Source organism: Ursus maritimus, unplaced genomic scaffold (genome assembly GCF_017311325.1).
Source record: "Ursus maritimus isolate PB19 unplaced genomic scaffold, ASM1731132v1 scaffold_17, whole genome shotgun sequence".
In the NCBI taxonomy this organism is placed as follows: domain Eukaryota; kingdom Metazoa; phylum Chordata; class Mammalia; order Carnivora; family Ursidae; genus Ursus; species Ursus maritimus.
The window spans coordinates 41,518,337-41,537,052 of record NW_024424119.1 but is presented as its reverse complement, the minus strand read 5'-3'; the positions used below and the strand labels follow the sequence as shown (position 1 = coordinate 41,537,052).

The following is an 18,716-nucleotide window of genomic DNA, read 5'->3' as shown; positions in this document are numbered from 1 at the left end:
TGGGCATTTGACATATACTTGTTGAATAAATGAATGAGTGAATGAATACCATCTTAGATGTTGGTATAGTATTTTCGAGCTTACAAAATGATTATTTCAAGTGACATGAGAGAACTAAGCTGTGCACTCAGCTGGTACGGGGCAAAGCTGGGGTCCCCTGGCATTCTGAATTCTTGTCCAGACTATACTATATTTTGGGGTCAGCAAACTATAGCCTCTGGGGCGTCTGCATGTTTTTGTAAATAAGGTTTTATTGGAACACAACTGTGTCCATTCATGTACTTACAGTCTAGGGCTGCTTTTGTGCTGTGATGACTACAAGTTAAGTAGTAGTGCCAGAATGCAGGACAGCCCCCATAGCCTGCAACACCTACAATGTTTACTATTTGGTCCTTTATAGAAAATGTTTGTGGACTCTGCTATATATTACTGATGGCTCCATATATGTTCAGATATACATACCTACATACCATACATCCTAAACTCATCCACAAAGAGAACTTTTGGCCCCTGCCTTTACTTGAACTTCTCAAGAGGTGAGAGGGGAATGTGAAGTGTTTTGGAATCATGCAGAGACCATGTCGGTAAGTGCTGAGTAAGAGGTTCTATGGACAAATGCATGGGCTTTGACCATTGTGGTATCTATCCTAACAATATGAAGAAGTGACACATTAAAGAAGGTCTAGAGTCAAGTCCAACCAAAGGCAATGAGAAGGGATCACTTCCAATCAGAAGGGACAGAAGAACCACGAAAAACAGAATAATGTTAAAATCACAACTTGGACTTCTTAGCTCAAGGAAATTCCTGCACAATTATTATTATTATTATTATTATTATTATTATTATTATTTAATCTTGATGATTAAAGCAGCCAGGAGCTTTCTAATATCAGAAGCTTAAATTAACCTTTGAGGACAAGAGTGTTTTTTGTTTTGTTTTGTTTTTAGAAAAAAAGACAAATCATGAGAGACTCTTGACTCTGGGAAACAAACTGAAGGTTGCAGAAGGGGAGATGGGTGGGGGGATGAGGTAACCAGGGTGATGGACATTAAGGAGGGCACGTGATTTGATGAGCACTGGGTGTTATATGCAACTGATGAATCATTGAACACTACATCAGAGACTAATGATGTACTGTAATTGAATATAAATTAAAAAAACACTAACTGACCTTTTAGTTACACAAAAACAAAGTAAAGATCATGTTTTTAATAAAAATGGTTTGAAATGTGAGGAACTGAGCTTCTTTACAATAATGAAAAGATTTTTAATGAAGATGTCTCTTTCTAAATTATGGATTCAGAATGTACTGCTCTAGGACAATGGTCCGCTCTTAGATTTGTCTGTTTTTCTTCCTTCAGCCTCCCAGGGGAGTTTGGAAGCAGAGACAACATGATAACTGGAGGGTCTTCCATTTACATTAGTAAAGGTGACTTAAGTGAACTTTCCTTGAATTATGGAAACTTCTTTATGGCTATTTTCTAGCCTGAATAATCTAGACTTCCAGAAATATACTACCAGGCATGGGATCCTATGCAAACATGGGGTGAAACCCAATATCGTGGATGGTAGAACATTGTAAGTTCCCCAAAAGACCAGATACCATTATTCTTCTTCTTTGAATCACAAAGTAGGTACTTATGAAAAATTTGTTGATCTGAATAGAAGCTAAAATCACCTTTTAAAAAAACTTGCTATGTTGAATTTTTCCCTTTTAGTTCAATATCTTTCCAGCTGAAGATGTTCTATCCAAATACTCATTAAATGAGCTGTATGTACATATATTTTTAAAATAATTAACTCCAGGCCCCTTTTAAATAAAAGATCAGCAAGAATAACATTCTGTTTGAGAAGACGTGGTATAAGGAACAATTGTGAAAGACTAAAATTTAGAGAGAGTACTGACTAGTTCATGAATTCAGATTATTTTAAGCTTTCATTGTCTCTCAGATTTTTTACCACCCTAGAATTGTAGAAAATCCATAGTAATGCAGATAATTCTCACCCATAAAGATTCAAATTGTGTCTCGTGCACTGTAACTGATTATCATTCTGTGGATATTGACCACTTTTGCAAGTTTTTCATCTATTTGTAACCCTGTCCCCCACCCAGGAACATCTATTAGCATCTCCAGGGAAATTTCTGTAATAAACATTGGTCTATACCCTTTTCTGCAATTAATTCGACAATGCTAGATACACACACACACACACACACACACACACACACACACTCACACATGATAACAGTACGGATTTATAGTAGTCTAGTGGTTCAGCTACATTTAAGTAATATTTTCGTTGAAGAAATATGATTATTTTGGTATTGTAATCTGAATACTGAAATATGGAAGAAAGCTCAATGTTGCACTAAAAAGGAGATATTACTAGGCCCATCTTATTGATATAGAGAAATTGAGACTCAGAGATGGAAATCACCTAGCTAATAAATAAATGGAAAACCCAGGACTCCAATCCAGATTTTCAGCAAACTAGTTTTTATTCTACTTCTTGAAAGCCTTCTTCATCTCTTTCTCTGAATACTTAAAGAAAGTAAAATCTCTGTGTATTAGAGACACAACCATGATACCCAAAATATCACCACTTCAAAAAAGATCAGGCCAATGTTATTTCAGAAATACAGGTAGAGGGGTGCCTGGGTGGCTCAGTCGTTAAGCGTCTGCCTTCAGCTCAGGTCATAAACCCAGGGTCCTGGGATCAAGCCCTGCATTGGGCTCCCTGCTCAGCGGGAAGCCTGCTTCTCCCTCTCCCACTCCCCCTGCTTGTGTTCCCTCTCTCACTGTGTCTCTCTCTCTCAAATAAATAAAATCTTAAAAAAAAAAAAAAGAAAGAAAGAAATACAGGTAGAAAAACAATCCCAATACTATGATTTTGCTGTGCTATTGCAGACAGTAAATTTGATTAGCGCAAAGGAAATTCGAGAAAAGTACAAGACTCAGATTTGCTTTTATAGAGCTTAAAAACTAATTTGGAAAATAAGCTGCACATACCTAAAACATCCTGATTAAAGTATAAAATGATATATTGAAAAGCCCAACAAATGCAATAAAACCAGCTAATAATAATAAGGGCTAACATATAATCAGAGCTTACTCTGAACCAGACATTAGTGTAAGTGCTTTTACATTCAAATAACCCTTTTAATCTTCACAGGTATCCAGTGAAGGTGGTCCTATTACTAGCTCCCACTTAAAGATATGGAAACGAAGCCCTGAGAGGTTTATTTACCTTAAGGCCTGTCTGGGAATGTCCAACTAAGGGATGGAAGCAGGGAGATCAGTAGGAGAAGGAAGGGGGGGTAAACAGAAGGGGGAATGAACCACGAGAGACTATGGACTCTGGGAAACAAACTGAAGGCTTCAGAGGGGAGGGGGGTGGGGGATTGGGATTGGCCAGTGATGGGTAGTAAGGAGGGCATGTATTGCATGGAGCACTGGGTGTTATACGCAAACAATGAATCATGGAACTTTACATCAAAAACTAGGGATGTACTGTAAAACTAAGGATGGTGACTAACATAGCATAATAAAAAATTATTAATAAAAAAGGGGATGGAACATCTGTAATAACTGTGAGATTTGGCTTTGCAGAGCCTCAACCATGGCGCATCAGAGGACGAGAGAGCTGTGCATACGTGGTGGTGCATATTCAGTGGTGAAATAGTAAACATTTGTCCACTGGTTGTTAACAAGGCAAGGAGGCCCATTATTGCCACTTCTATGCAATACTGAGCCAGAGTCCTAGCCAGAGCAATAAGGAAAGAAAAATATATATTTTTTAATGTCTTTAAATGTTATTATTAAAATATTTTGATAGTATATGAAAGACACAACCATAAAAGAATGATAAATTGGCATTCATCTAAATTAAGAACTTCTGTTAATGAAAAGACTCCATTATGAAAGTGAGTAGAAAAGCCACAAATATTTGGGAAGACGTTTGCTATATATATACAACAAAGGACTCACACCCACAATATATAAAAACTTCCATAAGTCAACTGAGAAAACAAACCAATCTAATGGGCAAAAGAATGGAACAGGACTTCAGAAAAGAGAATATCTGTACAGCCAATAAGGATATGAAAAGTGTTTGATATCATTCATAGAGAAATGGAAATTAAAACCACCATGAGATACCACGGTACATGCACCAGAATTGCTAAAATTAGGGTGATGGACAATATCAAGTGTTGATGATGGTGTGAAGCAACTGAAAATCTGATTACGGGGGGAAATGAAAGTGGTAACATCACATTGGAAAATTATTTGGCAATTATCTGCAAAAGTTAAACATATGTTTGTCCTATGATCCAACCATTCTACTCCTAGGCATAGTCAGTCCTACGAGAATTAAGGTCGTATGGTATGTCCAGAAAAAGACAGGTACGTGAATACATGAGCTTTATTTGTAATAGTCCCCAAACAAAAATAACTCAAATGTCCTTCAACAGAAGGATGGATAAATAAATAGTGGTATACTCCTACAACGTGATCCTAGGCATCAACGAAGGGAAGAAAGGCTACTGCCACACAAATAATATGAATGAGCCTCAAAGACATTGCATTAAACAAAAAGAAGCCAGATACGAAAGAGTACATTTCACTTGATTGCAGTTGACGAAAGGAACGCATTCATGTATGACTGTATCAGAATTGGTGAACTAATCTTTGTGGATAGAAGACAAAATAGAGTTTGTGGAGAGGAGGGGTAAGTATTGATTGATGCGGTATGAAAGAAACTTCTGGGGAGATGAGAATATTCTAAATCTGTCCTGAGTGATGGTTACACAGCTCATATGCATCTATGAAAACTCATCGAAGTGTTCAATTAAACTTTAGGCATTTTTACCACAAGTGAAAATTTTAATTAAATTTAGAAATATTTGTAGGGGCGCCTGGGTGGCACAGCAGTTAAGCGTCTGCCTTCGGCTCAGGGCGTGATCCCTGCATTATGGGATCAAGCCCCACATCAGGCTCCTCCGCTATGAGCCTGCTTCTTCCTCTCCCACTCCCCCTGCTTGTGTTCCCTCTCTCGCTGGCTGTCTCTCTCTCTGTCAAATAAATAAATAAAATCTTTAAAAAAAAAAAAAAGAAATATTTGTAGAAAGAAGAAAGGAAAAAAACCCACCTATTGTCATTTCAATCCCATCCCTGAAGATAACTCTAGTAATTATTTGATGTGTATTCTTTTCCCTGTGCTTACTCAGTGTTTTCTTTTTCTCTCTACTCATCTATTTACCTGCCATATTTCCTCACACTCAAATCTCTATCAGTTGTAAAGTGTGCCATCAATTTCTGTGCCACCAAGAAAGAAAGAAAGGAATACCACTATCAATTAAACTGTAACACACCACGCATTGTAAGATACATATTGAATTCAGAGACTAGAAAAAATGAAAATTTAAGTCTTAGAATTGGGGTTATACATATAAACATATATATCCACATATACACATAACCATATATATATATACGGCACATAATACATTTTCTTTTACAAAAATGCAATCATGCCATACATATTGGTTTGTGATTTACTTTTTTTGCTGAAGAACATAGCAAAGACATCCTTTCACAGCGGTGCTTGCAGATCTGTCCTTGCTGTCATTGTTCTTTATTCTTTTAAATAACACCTAGTGTTTTTTTGTAAAAAGGTAATTTTCAAACCATTTCTTCATTGATGAATACCTTGTTTGTGGCTTTTGTTATTTCAACAGACCTGCCATCAACATCCCTGAAAAATACATCACTAGCTACCTAAAATACAATGAGAATTTTTTAAAGATTTTATTTAGTTATTTATTTGAGAGAGAGAGAGTGAGAAAGAGTGGGGGAGGGGCAGAGGGAAAAGCAGACTCCCCACTGAGCGGGGAGCCAGACATGGGGCTTGATCCTGGACACCAGGACCATGACCTGAGCCAGAGGCAGACGCTTAACCAACTAAGCCACTCAGCTGCCCCATATAGATTAGATTCCTGGAAGTGGAATTTAATGTCAATGGATATGGGCATTTAAGATTTTAAGAGATCATAAACTATCATTCACAAATTTTAAACCAATTCACTCTCCACCCAATAGTGTAGAGTGGTGCCCACCTCCCTCAATTACACCAGCCATGAGTACAACCAATCTGTATTATTCTTGCTAATCTAAGGGGCATTATATGACCTTTCACTGACATTATATTTGACATTTAAAAATAACTTAGTCACATATCTATGCTAATACGAACTAGACTCTAGAAATATTGCCATATTAATGAAACATGCTTAAGCATAAGCTACTGACCACGCTGTAGAGAAGGCTTCTGTTTTGAAAAGCGGCTGGGATTGTGTAAGGTTTTCTATGGGGATTCATTGCCCTAAGAGTATCTGTCCTGTCATTAGCCTTTGCCGAGGAACATAGTTCTTGGTAGCATCTTAACATGCAGGAACCACATTCTGGAGCCAAGTCATTGCCATTTGGCTTTAGGGGATTTAACTAGGGACAGGTTACCCATTGTTGAGCCTACAGGATGTCTGGTTACCTATGTTTTGCAAGTTTGGCTGGGTATACATCTCTATGCTGCATCGTACATGTCCTAATCTCACTCAATCCCTCCCCAACAAACCCTTCCACTACAACCCTCTAAAAATCCTACGCTGGGGTCAGTAAATATCTGTAAATCATCAGCTTTTCTTCGTAAGTTCTTTTTGCCTTTTTGCCTTAGCTGAAATCTGGCTGTTCTCTGAGACATCATTTCTCCCATAGCCCCTTGAATGGAAGGTGCTTTACTCTCTCATACCCCACACCATCAGAGTCTTAAGATGGGGTTCCCCCATCTTGTTCCCCTTTCCTTCTTCCACACCCTTCCTCACCCTTACTCTTATAAAACACTCAGGCTCTGGTGAACTCACACCTCCCTGTTGTTATTATCTACTAACCTCTTAATCACCCCCTTAACCCTTCAAGACCTGAGCGCCCTACTGTTTTCCTCTTCACACCAATTCCTGTATCATTTTCACTGGTCTCAACATCCACACATGCACCTATCCAGCACTTTGGCCTCCTACACTCCTTTACCTTTTCCTCCCCTCTGTCTAGGCTACCCACCGCCATGGTCACAGCCTGGATTTTCCCACCAGCAGAAACTATATCATACGTAAAATATCAGTGTATACACCCCACACTCTGACCACCCTACCCCATCATTCCAAATCACATGTTCCACAGCAGCCCTCCTCCCCCCACCACAATTCTTTGACCTTATCCTTCAATCCCTACCATTTTCTCACCACCCTTTAGTCTCCTGACTTCCGTTCTTGCCCATGCTAGATTGCATGAACATTTGTTTTAATTACTTCCTGGCAAATCTACTCAACTTCCTTTCACATAGTGCCCTCCAGTATTCCGGCCCACACACACCAGCCATCCCTCTCTCTATGGTGTTCTCAAGAGATTTCTGGAGAAATCAATCACACAACTGAGCTGACAGGGTTCCCATGAATGTAATAGTCCCAGGTATCAGTGGGCTTTCACAACTGCCCAGAGGGCTGACCATCTTTCTCTCACAGGCTAACTTTCCCACTCACTGAGGTGAATAATTTCTCTCTCCTCATGCCTCCCACACCTCCTCCTCCATCCACAGTTTCCTCTGATGACCTTGCCTCATACTTAGTTGAGAAAAATACAAATTACCGGAAGCAAACCCCCTCAACTTCTCACCACCCATGCTCAAGCCTACAGTATTCGTGATCATTTTCTCCTTCTTTTAGCCTACCATGATGGGGGAAGTGTTCTCAAGCCTACTAAAGGTCAGCCCTCCTCTTGGGCTCTGAATTCCACCCTGGGCTTCTCTCTCAGCTTCCATAACACCTCACCTTTTTCTCCCACTTCACCACGATATTTTATTCAGTCGCCTGGTTGGATCCTCCTCACCTCCCTGAACTTATCATTCTTCAGAAGATCTTTCTCATCTCCCTCTATAGTCCTTCCTTCCATTATCTCTTCTATGACCATGGCTACAAGTGCCATCTAAATGCTATGACTACTAAATTTTTATCTCCACTCCAGATAACTCCTGTGAGATCCACTCTTACAAATTCAACTGACTAGTTAACAGATTCTCCCTGAATTTCAAATACAAAATGTACCAAACTCCTTCACATCTTCTATTCCCCACCCCACCTCCCATTCTCTAGACTTCTTCAGAGTTATCCCATCAACTCAGTCACCCTTTCACTGATATCCAACAACCAAGCAACCAACAAGGGGTTTGTTCTACCCACAATCCCCTAGTGCGAGCTTACACTTTTCCTCATTCTTCATCTCTACTATCAGCACTGTAATCAAACCATCATTCTCACCCGGATTACTAGAATAGGCTCCTGCCTGTTCTCACCTCCTCCTTGCTGCCTCCTCCCCACCCCTGATGCATCCTCCACTCCTGAAGAAGGATCATGTTGTGATGAACAATGGGTGTTATACATGACTAATGAATCACTGAACACTACATCAAAAACTAATGAGGTACTATACAGTGGCTAACTGAACAAAAGAAAAAAAAAAGAAAAAAAGAAAATTAAATGACAATGGAAAAATAAAAATAAAATAAAATAAAATAAAATAAAATAAAATAAAATAAAATTGGATTTGGCATGCCTGAGTGGCTCAGTCTGTTAAGCACCCAACTCTTGATTTCGGCTCAGGTCATGATCTCAAGGTTGTGAGATGGAGCCCTGCTTCTGGCTCCATGCTGGGCGTGGAGCCTGCTTAATGTTCTCTCTCTCCCTCTGCCCCTCCCCCTCTAAAAACAATAAAAATAAAAATAAAATAAAATAACAATTGGATCATGTTGGCTTATTGGTCTCTCTCTCTGTCTCTCTCTCTCTCACACACACACACACACACACACACACACAAACACTTTAGGACCCACCACTAACTCATTAAACTTGGAATCTCCGGAACCTAGCTCAATACTGGCACTTAACAGGAGGACTATAAATATTGGTTAGATGAATCAATGAAGTGGAGCTATCAAGGAATTCTACGATCATCTGAAATCCAGGCACAGTGAGCTGAGAAATTTACAACAGAACCAGAAACCAAAGCACACACGTAAAGGAAGGTAAGATCACAGGCAAGAAGTAGTAAATAATAAGAAAAATAGAAATCATCAGAATTAGAAAGTGTTTGGCATAGGCCCTTAACAGGCCTGATTATAATTAAAGAAAAATGTGTACATGGTAGCTGAAACAGCAGCAGTGGTCAAGTGCTGTTCTGGAAAGGTCCTGACCTTTCCAATACTTTCATGATGAGCCAATCTTTTAGGAGTCAGCTGTGTACTGAGATTCTACTCTTCCTGATTCTTATGCACGTCCTTATAGCAGGCTGAGGGATCTCCTGAGTTGCCTGAATTTGGGTTATCTATCCAAGTAGTACTCTAATATCATCTCCTGAATTGACCTGGGAGTGTCTCTGTTCTTACAACTGGAAAAATAACACACTGATAGAACCTATGTGGTCCCTCCTGGAGTGACTATTCTGTCTTGTTCAGAATTCTGTCCCTGGGGCCAACACACAGCAGGAACCTGGAAAGCATATGTCGAAATGAATTCAACTGACCAGAAAGCTCCAAGAAATTGATTAGTTCTGGATTTTTGTATGATTTCCCCCTTTCTCTTCAAATTAAAGAGGGAATAAATTCTGGCAAAGTTTATTTTGCAGCTGATGAAGATTTCACTGCAATGTATCCAAAAGTGAAGTCACTAGTAGAGTCTTCCTTGGACACAACCCAAACTCCAGGAGACTCTTAATGGGACGCATGTCAGGACTGCCCCCTATGTGCGACTACATGCCGGACAAGAGGACTTTTCTAGCAAGAACCGGTGACACCCATCACGTGCCCAAAGTGCCTCTCATTGCTACCTTCTGAAAGGGGCCTTAAACAATCACCTGTTGTTGTTGTCTTATAAAGGAGGAGACTGAAGTTCCTAAAACTGAACCAAGATATGCCCGCCAAATCAAGGCAAATGTAATGATTTGGGCTTTTCAATTCTCTCACCTCCAAATGTCTATCCTTTAACCTGTGGACTTTCAATCACGTCGCCACACATTTTATGGAACCAGAGTGATGACCTGGAAGTGCAATGGGCGTTAGAACCAGAATTCCAATCACACATCTACTATTTTGCTTTGAGGCCTTAAACAAAGCCACTTAACCTGGCTAGTTTGTTTGGTCATCTGAGAAGTGGGTATAATTATGCCAACCTTGTAGTGTGTTTCAAACGATTACAGGTGATAGAGGGGAGGTCCTGCTGCTGGGCCCACAGTAGGGGCTCAATACTATGAGCAATTAGATATTCATTGTACAGTGGTAGGTGTCTTTCTCCAGCTTGACTGTAGAGCTTGAAGACAGCATAGTTCTTATTTTTCTAATTTCTTTATTTTCTACAATGTTAAGTGCTCAATAGCCAGATATGAATCATAGCTACTATACTGGACAGCCCAGGTCAATACTCTTTCTCTTTGAAGAAATTATTAGGGTCTTTTTAAGTTTAAAATATGGTGAGGTTCTGTTCTATAGATGCTTTCATAACTATTTGTTCTTTGTTTGTAGGATTCAATATACTTGTGCTAAACATAGCTTGTAAATTATGTTCACACTCTCCTTATCTTTACCTTTGTAACTGCTGGGTCTGCCCAAGTTCCAAAGAGGTGTAACAATTTCCCATTACAAATTTGATTGTCAGGGCCCTTCCTTCCTTTCTTCCTTTTCTTCTTCTCCAACTTCTTCTGCCTCTCCCAGTCCTTCTTCTTTCCCCCTCCTTCTCCTTTCCTCCTCCTCCTCCACCTCCCCCTCCCCCTCCTCCTCCACCTCCTTCCTCTTCTTCTTCTTCCTTGTATTTTCTGAAGATTTTGCTTCTTACATTTTAGTATTATGTTCTTTGGTGCATGACTATTCATGACAGTATATTCCCTCATGAACCACATACTCCATCATTATAAAGAGTTCCTTTTCGACCTGTTCAACATCTTTGGCCTTGAATTACACTTTCCTGCTATTAATACTGAGATCCTTCTGTATTATTTTGGATTGCCTTGGCTTGTAATACCTCTGCTCAGTCTTATAATTTCAATTCTCCATGTTTCTTTATTTTAAATCTGTTCTCTGAATCTCTTTAAAGGGAGCTCAGTAGTGAATCTGTGCGCCTAGAGACTCTGATTAAAGGATCTTCTCTTCTATAACCACATTATCTATTGAGCTTTGAAGAACCATGAAGTTACTTAGCATATTCTTCTTAATAACATTAATTCCCCATATATTTATAGCATACTGCAACCTGAAAATCATTTTTCATTTGTTATCCCCTTATACTTCACAACCACCTTTAAAATAGTAAAAGAAGATATTGTCACCCATGGTGACTCTGAGCATAAGGTACTACAAGTATTATAGTAATGGGTGTAAATTAGCCCAGGAATTTCTGGGACAAACAGACTAATTCAGTGGAGGAAGGTAGGTCAGGCAGACATGCAAATCAGGGGAACAGGGTGACGCCTGGACAGCTGTACTTTTGCTCTTTTTTTGTTAAGTATAAAGGTTTGGCCTTTTCTTCATTCAAAGAATATGTATTGACTACACTGTATACTAGGAACTATGTCAAGCGGTAGGAACACAAAGTTGCATAAGACACAATCGCTGCTCCACGGCATTCACGGTGTGGTTTAGTGGTTCTCAGATTTGGCTAATTAGCACCATTGACTAGAAAGAATTGTATTACAGATTCCCTTGGTCCCCCTCCAGGCACACTCAGCAGTCAGAGGGCTAAAACTCAGAAATCTGCACGGTCCCAGACGGAGTTGAGAACAGTGGACATGCAAGTAACACAAGAAACTATGGATACCCCTTAGCAATTCCTACAACATTTTTGCTTATACCATTTCATGTAATCCTCTTAGCAACACAGTGAGTCAGGGCTTGGTTATATTCACTTTATAAATGTGAAAATTGAGAAGAAAAGTGGTTTTCCAAAGCCACAGCCAGTGAATGACAAAGTTCAGCCTGGAACTAAAATTCATTTCTCCAACTTCTGTCATCTTTGCTCTCCACCCACATATCATGAAACCAGAGGAAAGAACGGTAGTACCAAATAAATTCACCTGTCTTTGCCTTAGGCTTTGCTTTTGGGGGGGGGCGCAAATTCGAATAGTAGATTCTTGGCAAGTAGCCCTTGATCATACACAAAGATATCAACTTATGGAAAATGTATGTCATTCACTTCCTGAACGTAAAGAAAGGACTCACACTTGTTTCTATCTGGAGACCTATAGACCACACTGCCAGAGCCACAGGCTGGGTGACAATCCTGCGAAAAAGAACACTTGCTTGAGTTCTCATATTCCAATACGTGGGTGAGTCACGTCACATACCACAAATGGAAGACATCTAGGATTTTACGTGCAGGTGCCTTGGGTCAGAAGTAGTGATTCACAAGGACAACTCATCTTTGGCTTTTCTGAGCCATAACCTCTGAGACTGAGGTCTGAACCCGTGTATTTTTAACAAAATGCCCTTAGGTCGTTCTGTGCATCCAGTCTAACCTGCCCATTCATAGATGCAGATCCTGAGTAGGGCTGACGGGGCAAGAAACCCCTTCAAGGACCCATGGGGAATAAGAAGCTGAACAACTAGAACCAGATCCCAAGTCTGGACTTCCAGCCCTGACACCTGGCAGCTGTGTCAGAGCTGTGCTGTTGCAGCGAACTCCCCACCACCACTGCTCCTCTCCAGAGGACTGTGCTGGGCAGGTGAGAAGTGGAAGGAAAAGACTAGAAAGCCTTGATTGTTGCCCTGCTCTAGGAAGCTGCCTCTGAGAGAACCCGAATGTCCTTTAACTCATGCCAACGGTTCAAACAGGAAGTTCGTACTCAGGAAATGATCGTAAAGTACAGTGCTGGTGGGGGGCGGGGGGCGGGTAACCCTTCATCCAGAAACCTGCTCCCTGGCACAGATCTTGGACTCTACCTCTGTCTTTGTTAGATAGAATAAAATGCTGGTGGTTTGTCACCTGCTTTGACGCTTACCACCAGGTATGTTATTTTTCTTTAAAAACTGATCCTTAAAAAACATTTCCTTTCTCCTTTCCCTTAGGTGAACCAAGCCTAAATAATAACAGAATAGAAAGACAATAAATATGCATGAACAAAATGAAGCTAGAACAGTACCAAGGAAAGGAGAAAATACCCATGGGGACCAAAATTATAAGGGGAAAATAATGATATCTAATTTTTGTTGAAACTATAAGTGTATTATTTTATCTACTTGTCAGAACAACTTCATGAGACAGATATTATTATCTTTATTCCCATTTCATGAATGAAGACGAGGGATTCCATGAGAATAATTCACAAGCCCAAGACAATACAACCCAACCGAGTATTGAATCAAGAAGGCCAAGCTTCAAATCCTTTCTTTCTTCAGAGTATCAGACAAGGTTTTCTGAATGAGAAGAGTGTTTTCTGGCTCCCTGAGCAGATCTTGTTCAATTTGGCCCACATAACAAATATAGTTCTTTCTAGATGTGGTAGAACCTTTATGAGCTAGGTGTCTTTTGTCTAGGAAGGTGCCCAAACGATGCCATGATAGAGTCTTATACTTTTGCAAGGTTCCAGCTAGAAGAGCTCAACAAACTAAAACACATCTTTCTTTGAACAGATGGGAAGCCAAGGCCCAGAGAAGGCAAGGGACTTGCCCAAAACCACACAGCAAGCCAGTGCCAGAGGCAGCTCAAAGTTCACATCTCCTGGTACCCAGTCCAGCTTACATGAGGAAAGACGGAGAGGGTGTGTAAGCAGTAGAGCCAAGCGGCCTCTGAAACATCTTCTGGCTCTGCAACTTCCCAAAACTTGGAGTCCATGATTTCATAAACGGAAAAATACAAACACTTTCCGCAGTAAAAACAGAATTGATTTTCCTGTGGGATGAAACAGCACATGCTTTGCATTTACTCAGAAAGTTCTCAGTAACAATGACAATTCTAGTGTGATTTTGGTTTCTCTGCTTCCTCCCATAGGTTCCAGCTAAGTGGAACCAAGAGGATTATTTCCCACGTGGTCCCGGTGGGCTGCTCTTAACATTTGCTGTGACCTGAACAGATAGTGAGAGCCCAGAGTAACCGTATGTGTTCTTTTCTTTTTCTCCAAAGCAAGCTGTATCAGCCCTACCTATACCACCACCGGCGATCACACCCTTAGTTTGCAATGCCGTATTCTTAGCCTCTGAGAACAAGAAAAACACTGTTAATGGAGCCAGATGTGATTTTCTTGGCTGATTCTTGGCTATAGAGAATATGGTGCAATTGAAGGAACAGTTACGGACAGAAACTGCTCATAATTTCATTATGATTATTGTTAGTTATCTTCACTTTTATCCTTTTTAATTAAATTAGGTCACTGTGAATAAGCCTGAGCCGTGGGTTGTTCTTGTTGTTGTTTTGTTTGTTTGTTTATTTGTTTGTTTGAGTTTCCCACTGTGCAGCTTTAGGATTGGAACCACTGGTAATGCGTTGAGTTATATTTCCCAAGCTTACCTGTAATAAAAAAAGAAGAGAAAATCATCTGACATGACTTAGAGGCACAGAACTTCAGATCCGCCCCCCACATCAGTTTATCTTGGATGGAGCCCCGGAATTTGTGTCCTTAACAAGTATTTACAGATAATTCTTGTTACTTGGGAAAGTTTAGGATCGGGCAAGTTTGGGAAACACGGAATGATGGCATGGACTTTTAATCACACCCAAGAGACATTCGCTGACCAATAATTTAGAAGACATAGGAGCTTTCCATCAGTACAGAAGAAAACCCAGTCTTGGACCAGGAGTTCCCCACCATAAGCATCTTTCTCCATGGAGGCAGGCCCTTGCCCTTCCCTACATCCTATGCAGTGAGAAATGAATGACCTAACTCCACAAGCCTGCTCATCTCTTCCCCCACCGGCCTGCCCCCTTTCACTCAACTTGGCTGTCTTAAGTCTTTCTGTATTTCCTGGTTTAAGTCAAGTCCCAGAATCCCTTACCCTACCGTCCCACACAATTTATCCCTTCTCTGAGCCCCTGCTCATGAGAATGGCTAAAAGAGAATGGCTAATGGTGACATCTTAACTCCATTCACTAGGATTTGCTTAAAGATTCCATACAGGTGTCTTGCCGCCCTGGATTATAAGCTCCTGGGGGGCTGTGCAAAGACAAAAGTAGACCCTGAGTCTAGCTGCTAAAGGGAAATCTGAGGAATGAATGCCAAGGATTTCTTGCTCCTCATTGAACCCCCAGTGCTTAATCCAGGCCCTGGCACACAACAACTGTTAAATAAATACCCTTTGAATACATGAATAAATAAATGAATATATTTCAAATTAAATACTTCAGTACATACAGAGTTGAAATTAAGATCTTAGAAGTTAACCTAGATACAACTCATGATTTGGATTTGTTCTGGTCTTTCTATACCAGCTGTCCTCACACTCTTTGGTCTCAGAAACTCTCTTCATTCTTAAAAATTATGGAAGATCTTAAAGATTTTGTTTATGTGGGTTATACCCGTTGATACGGACTGTATTAAAAATTAAAACTGATCATTTAAGAATATTTATTTCTTTTAAAATAACAGTAATTAATCCACTATGTGTTAAAGGATTGATGTATTTTTTAAATACATTAATACATGTTAAATACATTAAAAATAATGTATTTTTATGAAAAGATAGCTATTTCTCCAAAACAAAAATAATTTAACGAGAAGAGAGGCACTATTTTACGTTTTGCACGTCTCTTTAATGTTCCACGTAATGGAAGTCACCTGGATTTTCAAGTCTGTTTCTGCATTCAACCTGTTGCCTCTGGAAAACTCCACTGTGCACTCATGAGAATATGAGAGTGACAAAGGGAAATGACATCTTAATATCATTATGGAACTAGTCTTGACCTCATGGCTCTCTGCTAGGGTCTTAGGGACCCCCAGGGATCCCCAGACCATACTTTGAGAACCATTGCTCCACACATTTCATTATACAAGTTCTACACACAGGAGGGAAAATTAATCAAAGGATCTGTTTAGCTCACTGGGATAAATCCTTCTCCACTAGCATTCATAGCAGAGAGATTCAAATGCATATTCTCATTAAATGACAAAAATATCGTAGATGATAAAATTCACAAAAAGCTTACCTTCATGAAACAGAATATTCATAGTGGCAGCACGAAACCACAGATTCTGCAATGGCCCTTCTAATTTATACCTTATCATCTTTCTGCATTTTTTCCTGGGACTCCCGAAGCAGCAGGTGTTCTAGCAAGGAAAGCAAGTATGGCATAAAATGGTAAATGAATAGGATTGTTAGTTTCCATAACTGTAGATGGAGCCCAAAGTTTTCACCATCTAGTGTTTCTCCTTTTTGTCCTCCTGTCCCTTACAGCCTCAGATTGTTGAAAAAGTAATTTATAATGAATGGCCTCGAACTGACTGCTTGTCTCCTTGGTAGTCAGTAAAAATATAGCTTAGAGCTCACCACAGAATGCAGGTTCAGAAATCTAACTGCCCGGGGTTTCTCCACTTACTAGCTGTGTGAATTAAAGCAAATTACTTAAGATCTCTTGCCTCAGTTTTCCCCCATCTAAGATGAAAATGATCATGGGACCTATCTCTTAGAAGTGTTAGTAGGATTAAATAAATTAATACATGTAGCGTGCTCAGAGTGGTGCATGACAAGTAGCAAATTGTCGGTAACTATTGGCTATTAGATATCTTTCAAATTTTCTTAGAAAGAACAAGTACATTTCTGTGGTGAACCTTCTACCCCATAATTTAGCATAATTTTTAAAGATTTGTTTGTCGTAGTAATTTTAAGGCTGAATTCATTTAAAATAGCCTTACCTTAAAAAGATCAATTAATTGAGGCACCATTATGGAGTCATATGCTAACAAATCAAAAAAGGGGCTAGAAAATCTATACTATTGATGTGGGATCAGGGAGTTAAGATGGCGGAGGAGTAGGGGACCCCTTTTTCAGCCGGTCCCCTGAGTCGAGCTGGATAGGTACCAGACCAGCCTGAACATCCATGGAACCAGCCTGAGACGCAGGAAGATGCATCTGGATCTCTACAAATGAACATCTCCAGCGCTGAGTATTGAGGTACGAAGCGGGGAGCCATGAATCCGCGCACAGATGTCGGAAGATAAACTGAAGGAGGAGGGAGCCACAGCGTTCGGGTGCCGGGAAGCCGTAGCCACCTGCACGGGGGAGCAGGTGGACTCGCTGATGGCACCCACGAGAGAGCAGACTGAGACCGTGAGCCGGGAACGCACGCACCACCAGACTGAAACGGAGCTCCGGTGCGCTCACTGGATCCAGACTGAGACCGGGAGCTCTGGAGCACGCGCGGGGCGGCTGGCGGCGTTAGAAACACAAAGGACAGAGACGCGCCGGCCCTGGAAGTGAGGGCAGGGACGTTGGGTGTGGGGCGCACATCCCGGGACGCTGCAGGGTTGAGCAGCACCAACAGAAACAGAGTTAAAGTGGCCAGAACATCAGTGGAGAACGGTCCGCGATCCCTCTGTTCTGAGACAGGCTGGGATTCAGCCACTGCTGCTCTGACTCTCAGAAGAGGCACAGCAAACCGCCAGGGAAAGCCACCAGAGAACAAAGCCTGGAAACACCGGCTCACAGTGTGCCCATCCCCATCCCCCCTCGCAGGGGACATGGAGACTCTACCCAAACAGGGTTGCCTGAGTATTGGCGCGGCAGGCCCCTCCCCCAGAACACAGAAGGCAGGCTGAAAAATCAAGAAGCCCACAACCCGGGCGCCTGGGTGGCGCAGTCATTGAGCGCCTGCCTTCGGCTTAGGGCGTGATCCCGGCATTCCGGAAAGGAGTCCCTCATCGGGCTCCTCCGCTGGGAGTCTGCTTCTTCCTCTCCCACTCCCCTGCTTCTGTTCCCTCTCTCTCTGGTTGGCTGCCACATAAATAAATAAATAAAATCTTTAAAGAAGAAACCCACATCCCTAAGATCCCTATAAAACAAGGGGCACGGCCTGGGACCCAGTCAATAATTTGGGCTCTGGAAACCCCGCAACCTCTCTTCATCAGAATGACAAGAAGGAGAAGCCCCCCCCAGCAAAGAAAAGACAGTGAGTCTGTGGCCTCTGCCACAGAAATAATGGATATGGATGTAACCAAATTATCAGAAATGGAATTCAGAGTAACGATGGTCAAAATGATGAGTAGAATTGAAAAAACTATTAACGAAAAGGTTACTGAGAATATAGAATCCCTAAGGACAGAAATGAGAGCGAATCTGACAGAAATTAAAAATTCTATGAGCCAAATGCAGGCAAAACTAGAGGCTCTGACGGCCAGGGTCGCAGAAGCAGAGGAACGGGTTAGTGAATTGGAGGATGGGTTAATAGAGGAAAAAATGAAAATAGAAGATGGTCTTAAAAAAATCCACGCCCACGAATGTAGGTTACGGGAGATTACTGACTCAATGAAACGTTCCAATGTCAGAATCATCGGCATCCCCAAGGGGGTGGAGAAAAACAGAGGTCTAGAAGAGATATTTGAACAAATTGTAGCTGAAAACTTCCCTAATCTAGCAAAGGAAACAAACATTCGGGTCCAAGAGGCAGAGAGGACCCCTCCCAAGCTCAACCACGACA

At 41.0% G+C, this 18,716-nt stretch overlaps 1 long non-coding RNA gene across 1 annotated transcript; it reads right to left on the bottom strand.

The window, feature by feature from the left end:
• Positions 1-13,347: 13,347 nt before the first annotated feature.
• On the bottom strand, positions 13,348-16,330 carry LOC103670388. Its single transcript, XR_570569.1, has 2 exons — positions 16,230-16,330; positions 13,348-14,597 (listed from the first exon to the last, which is right to left on the bottom strand). It is a non-coding gene; the product is annotated as an uncharacterized LOC103670388 (long non-coding RNA).
• Positions 16,331-18,716: the final 2,386 nt, after the last annotated feature.